Source organism: Helianthus annuus, chromosome 11 (genome assembly GCF_002127325.2).
Source record: "Helianthus annuus cultivar XRQ/B chromosome 11, HanXRQr2.0-SUNRISE, whole genome shotgun sequence".
In the NCBI taxonomy this organism is placed as follows: Eukaryota; Viridiplantae; Streptophyta; class Magnoliopsida; order Asterales; family Asteraceae; genus Helianthus; species Helianthus annuus.
Genome location: NC_035443.2, coordinates 38,013,551 through 38,022,572, shown reverse-complemented (window position 1 = coordinate 38,022,572; position 9,022 = coordinate 38,013,551). Strand labels below are relative to the sequence as shown.

Here is a 9,022-nt window from a genome sequence, read left to right as displayed (position 1 = left end):
TGAAGAATCCTCATCATCATACCTGCCATAACCGCCACTCAATTTCTCCTTCTTTTTGGCATTCGTCTTGAGAGCAGCCACCTCTTGCTGTAACGACTCACTACAACAAAAATGGCTTTTTAGGACCTTTTCTGTGGGACGCTTGTAAAAGAGGGTCCTAAAAAACTATTTAATAGGACTAATGAGCTTTTGGAGTCCTTTTATAATATACTCTACTAAACCGGTGTCCTAATAAACTATTTAATAGGATGGATGATTTTTTGGGGTCCTATTATCATATAATTTAATAGGACACTTAAAATGTAGATCCTAATAAAGTACTTTATAAGACATTTAGTTGTTGGTGTCCCATTATGTGGTACTGTATTAGGACACTTGATCATCTGAGGTCCTATTATAACATAACTTAATAGGACAAGATGTAGTTCAGTCATAAAATGTTCAGTGTGATAGGACCCTTTCTAGTCGAAGTCATATTAGAACTTAACTTAATAGGACACTTGACACTTGGGTCTTATAACTTTAAACTTTATAGGACGCTTAATCATTGTGGTGTTATTATAATACACTGTAATAGGACACTTGATATTTGAGTCATAAAACATTAGTTTTAAAGGACGCTTATTCGCTAAAATTTTATTATAATATAACTTAAAAAGACACTTAACACTTGGGTCTTATAAATTTAACCTTTATAGGACGCTTAATCATTGTGGTGTTATTATAATACACTGTAATAGGACACCTGATATTTGAGTCATAAAACATCAGTTTTATAGGACGCTTATTCGCTAAAGTTCTATAATAACATAACTTAATACGACACTTGACACCAGGGTCTAATAACTTTAACCTTTATAGAACGCTTAATCATTATGGTGTTATTATAATACACCGTAATAGGACACTTGATATTTGAGTCGTAAAACATAAGTTTTATAGGACGTTTATTCGCTAGATTTTTATAATAACACTAGGTTATTGACCCGCTTAATCATGGCCGGTGAGTGATGGTGGTGAGTGGTGGTGGCCGGTGAGTGGTGGTGGTGAGTGGTGGTAGTGAGTAGTGGTGGTGGTCGGTGAGTGATGGTGGTGAGTAGTGGTGGTGGCCGGTGGTGGTGGCCGGTGGTGGTGGCCGGTTAGTGGTGGTGGTGGTGGTGAGAGGTGGTGGTATTGGTGGTGCTGGTGAGAGTGGTGGTGGTGGCCAGTGAGTGGTGGCCAGTGAGTGGTGGCGGTGAGTGGTGGTGGTAGTGGTGGTGGTGAGTAGTGGTGGTGGCCGGTGAGTGGTGGTGGTGAGTAATGGTGGTGGCCGGTGAAGTATAATGAAGTTTTATTTCTTTTATTAGTTGATGTTATACAATGACTATTATGATGTGATATGTTGATGGTCTGTTTATAAAATTGGTTTTATAATCTTATTTGGGATATTAGGATCATTTCCTTGATATTAAAGTAGCTATAATGTTATATCATAAGAGTCATATAAATTAATTTTTAAGGACGTTTGGGTGTGTATCAAAAGATTAAAAGTATGTAATCACATATTAGAACATTATAAAAGTGTCTTAATATGTTCTTTTTAGGACGCTGTTTAAGTTGTCTATAGAAATATTATGAGACCATAAAATTGGTTTCATAATCTTATTTGGTATATTAGGACCCTTTTCTTGGTACTAAATTAGCTATGATGTTACATCATAAGGGTCCTATCAATTAATTTCTAAGGACGCTTGTAAGTGTATCAAAAGATTAAAAGTATGTAAGCACATGTTAGAACATTGTAAAAGTGTCCTAACATGTTTTTATTAGGACACTATTTTGGTTGTTCAAAGACATATTACGCGACCATAAAAATTGGTTTCATAATCTTAATTGCGATGTTAGGACGCTTTTTTAGTTTTGGGACTTATTACGACCCCTTTACATGAAACGCTTTTACCGTTGGTCCTATTAAATGAAAGGTCCTATAAAATAGCATTTTAGGACGCTTTTGCGCGTACTAAAAACTCAGTTTTCTTTTGCTGCCAATTGTGCAGCCATAGGATCTGGATTGGATGCGTTTGAATCTGGATTACCACGGGTAGAAGGTGCCATCGTTTTCTCAGAAATTAATTGTGAAGATGGGATTTGAGGATTGGATTTAGGGTTGCGAGAGTTGGATTTGAAATTGATGGCGAGGATTGATCTCTAGATTTCAGAAATTGAGACGTCAATTGAGTTTCCCGGCAATGGAACCAAATGATACGAACTCAAATAACGATACTGAAATTAAAGCAACAGGCCCAATTCGAGAAGGGCAAATCTCCAATACAAAACTCACGATAATATAAAAAACACTGAACAAGAAGGAAATTAAACATAGTTTGATACTAATATTATCACTAACAGCAGTTACTAAACTGCCCTAAAAACCTCCTGCAACTGTTCACTAAACTGCCCTAAAAACCTCCTGCAACTGTTCCCGCTAGTATCCTTCCCGCTATTTTTTTGAGCTCTTTGCAGCAGTTGGATCTGGGTACGGGCTGGGTTCTGGATCTGGGTACGGGTTGGGTTCTGGATATGGGTATGTATCAGTTTCACATCACATTTAACAAAAAAAACACTAATTTTGGATTCACATGCCAGGCGAATGGTAAGGCCTCTATAACCAGCGTTTCACTTAGTATGTCCTTTTACAGCCTTGGCAGTTTTAGCGTCTTTTTCTGGTTGGCTATATTTGTGTTCCCATTCTTATGTTTTGTCTTCATATATTTATACAGATGGGAGCTTGTCTGAAATCCGTTGGTGGCATTTGGGCTCTATGGTGATACAAAAGTGTGCGCAAATCTACAGGCTTTTCATGAGCGGTAAATTATCCTCCTGTATGTAACTCATGCTTTTGTAGTTGGTAAAAATACTTATTTTTGTTTGGGTAATGTGTCAAAACAAGTCGGGCCCGTTTGACCCTTACACTTTTTGTCCAAGCTATTTTTAGTTTCTTATTCATAATTGTCGTGTCAAATACGCTTCCAAAATGTATATTGTTTCAGTAATAATGTGGCTTTTTGAATTAAAACTAAGAGTTTATGGACTCAGGGATTTAATTTATTGTTTGGATCAAACTAAGTAATGACCATTTCTATTTAATAAAGCAAAAAAGATAATTAGTAAACTCAGAAAACACATCAGTAAAAGCTTGTGTTACATCCCTATATACGTTAAAGTTTCCAAAAAAAAACCTTAATTAACTTATGCTTCTAATGTTAGGTCATGGGTGGTATCACGACTGTTAGAAACGGATAGAAATACAGCAGCCCGCTGTTGTCAAATCAGCGGCGGCAAAGAGTAAGTCTGGTGGACAAAGCCAATATCCATTGAAAGCTGCTCCTGAAGAAAGTTACGGTGTTTTTATGGACTATGGTCGATTTTTATGATCCCATTGGTCTACGTACTGATGTGGGCCCAAGTGTGGAGGAACGGGCTATTTTGTACTTGGAGGCCCAAGACCGCGTAAGAAAAGGGCCTTCACTAAAATGGCCCTAACTTGGGCTACGGAGGTCCGTTTGGGGCGTGTGACCAGTCAAAACGAACGGGAGAACGAGCTCTATCTTGCTGCAAACGCCTATGGCGGTTTGGGTCATCGTCCGGGCCGAAAAAACGCTTATTTCTATTAGTTTTTTCCATTTTTATGTTTTTTCAAGTATTTTGGGCATTTTGTTTTTGGGCTTGTGTTTGGCCCGTTGTCTTTTTTTGGCCCGTTTCGAATTTCTGTCATTATTTATATGTCCCTTTAGTGAATGAAACAAACAGACTTGAATTTTGAGAAAAGTTATTTTTCACTTCAAATTCCGTGGCCTTTGGGTTGCAATTTGGGGGTTGGGGAAGAAACACATCACGTACTCTGATCCCTGGTACTTGTACTCTAAAGATCAAGAAAGTATATTATGCGCGCCTTGCAAGAAAAGCTGAGTTAAAGGGTGTTTGGGGCTATATGCAAATTGCGACATGGAAGCCACTCTGGATAAGTGCTAGAGATGACAATATTCATAGGAATTTCATTGCTGGCATCTGATGACTCGAAAGGTATGTATTTGCTCCATCATTACAACTTCAGCTTGAGATGACAATATGGCTAGGTTGGGTCGTGTGGTGTTGTGTTGTCTTGTGTCGTTTCGTGTCGGGTCGGGTCGGGTCGGGTCGGGTGGTGTCGGGGGCCAAAATGGGTATCCGGGAGGACACCGAATACACTAAGTAGGATAAGGTATCATTTGCAAGCTGATAGTTCTCAGGTAGATGGGGACAAAAGGCATTCAAATGGACGAGACTCTACAAGTGATGGGTCAACATTCTTATCTGAGCGCACTGCGCACTGGGACACTGGGTACACAGCCTTTGCTGTCTTCTGAACTAATATTACTTCCTTTTTCCCCATTAATTAATAAATGTTATTATTCTATCTGGTATTTTACTTGTAATTTCTGATGGGATTTCTTTGTTCTCATACGCTTAATCATTATTTTGGTTATTGGAATCATTTTGAATAGCCAATAAGGGAAAAGGTGTTTTAAGGCCAGTTATTGATTAAGTTATTGCATATTAAAACGATTTAGGATCTTGTTTTAAAAAAATGAGAGGCGCACAAAAGCGACGAGGTCTAAAACCGAGGCACGGAGCGCAAAAGTGGCGGGCTTTTCCTACCCGAGGCGCAACAGGTCCACCAGCTAACTGGACTTCTCTCAATAGTTTTTTTAGCTTTCTCTACCCAAAATAAATATAGCTATAAGTAAGGGTTTTGTATGATTTAGCGGCATGTACAAGCCAAAAAACCCAAGATACAATGGTTAGATGCATAAAAACGCCTCGGATACGAGAGGCGCGCGCTTCAGGCCAAAAAAGCTCAGAAAAATCCTAAGGGTGTGCCTATTGGCACACTAAAGTGCCTATTGGCACACCTGTGACACTCGAGGTTTTTCCGAACGATCACCTTGTAATATTTTGTGTATATATATATATTAGTAAATGAAAACGTGATTTTTACTTGATATGTGACGTATGTATGTATTATATATGTAAATATGAGAGCCGAAACCACGACCCGAGACCATGACTCGCAACCGGGCGGTTGCGAGTGGGTCACTCGGTTGCGAGTGGGCCTTTGGGCCGTAACCGGTTTGGGTCGAAACCCCCAAGCCCAACCCGAAACACCCTATGAATATATATCCCACCTCCTCCTCATTTCCTTCATTTGTTACACCAAACAAACACACACCTCTTCTATTTTCTCTCAACTAAAAACCCCAAGCCAACAACATCCAAACTCTTCCAAACTTTCGGTTCAAGCTCAAGGATCTCGGACAAGGAAACTCGGTCAAGACCAATTCGGACACTCCATCTTCTCGGTTCTCTTTTCTTTGTTTTCGGCTCCTCCTTTCATAACCGGTTAGTGTTATCTTTGTGTATCTTTTGTGTATAAGATTTATGTGGGTTAAATGAACTAGAAATATTATGCTTGGTTAGAAATACTATGCATGATTTTTAGGAAGATTGTGAAGTTTTGACTATGTGTGTTAAACCCTATGTATGATACTTGCTAACATGCTTAAATGGTTATGGAATAATGGTTTAAGGATGTTTAGGGCCAACCGAGTTATGTTAATGCCACTAAGTGTATGTTTTACTTGTTCTTGCATATTAATCTTGTTAGAAATAGGTGATTTTCGGTCCAAAATGTGTGATTATGTTGGCATGAAAACCCTAGAAAAACTATGAACTTGATGAACTTGTTGAAGATAGTTTGAAGATTTTAAAATGGTAATGTTTGATCTATTGTTGTATATGGTCAAAATTAGGAAAAGTGTTTGTAGAAACCCTATTGGCTGTTTCCAAATATGGGTCTGATTTCATATGTACAATTTGGACTGTCTTTTCTGCATCATCACGTGTATATGAAAGTGACAGATTACGACTCGCAACGACAGCATTCCGACTCGCAACGACAGCATTCCGACTCGCAACGACGGCATTACGACTCGAAACCACACGGTTGCGACTCGCAACCAAAGCATGACAAGTCGAAACCACGAGATTTCGACTCGAGACTACGACGGTTGCGACTCGCAACCAACACGTGACAACTCGAGACCACGATTGCGACTCGCAACCATAACGAGACAAGCCGAGACCACCTGGTTGCGACTCGAGACAAGCTGGTTGCGAGTGGGCTGTCCATTTTGGTTATTGGGCCATTCTGTGTTAACTTGGACTATCTGTTAAATGGACTATGTGATGCGGTTGACTGTTTAATTGTTTAGGCCGGCCCAATAACCCAATGACTGTTTACTTATATGCTTGATACGTGCCTATATGTGTTTTACGTGAATGCTTGTGCACCGAACCTGACCTATACCGGTAACCATGTTAGGACGTGGTGACCAACGTGATTGACAAGTAACCTAAACCTACCGAGCAACCCAAGGTGAGTTCACAACTTAAAAGCATGCGTCCCGGTGGTTTGGGACACGAGACTAACAACCCTATCCCCTGGTAAAAGGGGATACCATTTACATACTTTCCCTGGTTATTGGGAACACAAAACTTACTTTTCCTTCCCGGGTATTGGGAAACCTTTTGGTTAATTACTGTTTATACGGATTGCAACTAACGGCACTAAACGAAACTCTATCACTCAAGTCCCTACTACAAATACCGATTAGTCGCCGGGTTAGGCGAGCGGGTTATTAGTTGATAGCGCTATTTAGGTGTTTACCAGCCTCACACCGTGCCCTGGTTTGGGACGGTCGTGAACTAATGTACTCAGAAATCCGTCAATGATGATAGAACATTGACATCGGGGCATCCTGCGGATACGCAACGGTTACCTAGTGTTCGGTATTGGAAAAACAGTTTAGTCGCTAACTTTTGGGGTAGCTCCCCAGGGCATGTATAAACGGATAAATTAACCGGTGAAACAAAGTTTTTGGTAATTAAAACTGGACAACTAGTGAACTCACTCAGCATTATTGTTGACCCCTTACTGCATGCTTTGCAGGTAACCAGTGACGAAGGAGCTTGCAGCTTGGGAACGTGTAGTGTCTGTTCACCCTTGTGTTGGGTGATACCTTATTTTGAAACATGAACGTGTTTAACTACTACTTTATTTATGCTTCCGCTACTTAGTACTGTTTTGAACCAAAACTTAAAACTCTGAACTTAATATTTGCTAAGCTTATGATTAGTAAGTATTACTTTTATTATCAACCTAAGTATTCAGTATAATTGGTGGCTGGATCCTGGTCGGTCACGCCCCCGAAGCGGGTGTTATCCGCAGGTGGATTTTGGGGGTGTGACAGATTGGTATCAGAGCCATTGGTTATAGTGAACTTGGTTTTAAAAAGGGGGAAAAATCTTTTTGGAGAAAACCAGACTATAACCCGTGACTCGCGACGACACTACACTCCAAGTGCAAGGCTCGACACATTTGACCTCATAGCTCGGACCAGTGTTTACTTGTTTGCTTTATGTTCCTGTTATGCTATACGTACTAGTGTGCCTAAACTAGATAGATACACCTCTCTCTTCTATCTCATTCTCGCTACACTACGACATCACACTCATACTATGTTTTCTGGTTATGAAGACAATGAGTGGACGCGGAAGAGGAAACATTAACATGACGCAGGCTCAGTTCACTAACCTGCTCAACACAGTGGCTGCGGCTTTTGCAGCTCACCCTATAGGTAAGCTCGTTGTTTTAGGATGTTTAGATCCTACCGCCACATCGACTTTTCACCTCTAAACCTATACGCTTCGCTTCTCACGAATAGGTCAGCATGCACCTGCGCAACCACCAGTGTGTACTTTCAAAACTTTCATGGATTGCAAGCCTCTCCCTTTCAACGGCACGGAGGGTGCCATAGGTCTTCTGCATTGGATTGAGAAGATTGAAGCTGTTTTTGCTGTTTGTGAGTGTCCCCCTGCGAACTGGGTGAAGTTTGCTACTGCTACGCTTGAAGGAAGCGCGCTTTCTTGGTGGAAGGCGCAGATTCAGATGTTTGGGTTGGAAACTGCTAATGCTACTGCGTGGGAGGATTTCAAGGACATGATTAAGGATGAATACTGTCACCGGGATGACATCCACAAGCTTGAGAATGAGTACTACGAGCTCAAGATGGTTGGGTCGGAAATTGAAACTTACACCAAGTTGTCCAATGATTATGCTGCTCTTTGCCCAAACCTGTCCCGACCTATGTACCGAAGGATCGAACTGTATATCAAAGGTTTGGCTCCAGAGATTCGAAGCCATGTCACTACAGCCAACCACACTACCATTCAGCCGATTGTTCGACTTGCTCACAAACTTACTGATCAGGCCGTAGAAGAGGGCCGGTTGCCCAAAAGGATCAATGCTACCGTCGGAACTTCTAGTGACAACAAACGTAAGTGGGAAGGAAATCCAAGCAAGGATGCTAACCCCACTCAGGCCCCAGCACAGCAAAGGAAAACCGAAAACAACAAGGGCGCTCAACAACAGGGTGGCTATCGTGGAAACCACCCCAAGTGCAACAAGTGCAATCGACATCACAGCGGGCAGTGTGTGAAGGGTCAGTGTCAGCGATGTAACAAAATGGGGCATGAGGCCAAGGATTGCAGAAGTCAGTTCCCAGCTAGACAGAACCAGCAGCAACCCCAACAGCAACAGCAGCAGGGAAACAACCGGGCATGTTTTAAGTGTGGAGCTGAGGGGCACTTTAAGAAGGATTGCCCTGAACTGAATCAGAATCGCAACAATAATCAGGGAGCTGGGAACAACAACCAGAACAACAATGCTGGGAATGGTGCTAGAGGAAGGGCTTTCGTGATTGGAGCTGGTGAAGCAAGGAATGACCCCAATGTCGTGACGGGTAAGTTCCTACTCGATGATCGTTATGTTTCTGTGTTATTTGATTCCGGTGCCGATGCTAGTTATGTATCCCTACGTATTAGTAAGAAGCTTAAGCGTCCGCTTTCGTTACTAAGTTCTCCTCATATCGTCGAGTTAGCTAAT

At 41.2% G+C, this 9,022-nt stretch overlaps 1 long non-coding RNA gene across 1 annotated transcript; it reads left to right on the top strand.

Moving 5' to 3' along the window:
- The first annotated feature begins 2,573 nt into the window (after positions 1 to 2,573).
- LOC110890028 lies at positions 2,574 to 3,468 on the top strand. Its single transcript, XR_002564163.2, has 3 exons — positions 2,574 to 2,632; positions 2,760 to 2,846; positions 3,247 to 3,468. It is a non-coding gene; the product is annotated as an uncharacterized LOC110890028 (long non-coding RNA).
- The last annotated feature ends 5,554 nt before the right edge of the window (positions 3,469 to 9,022 follow it).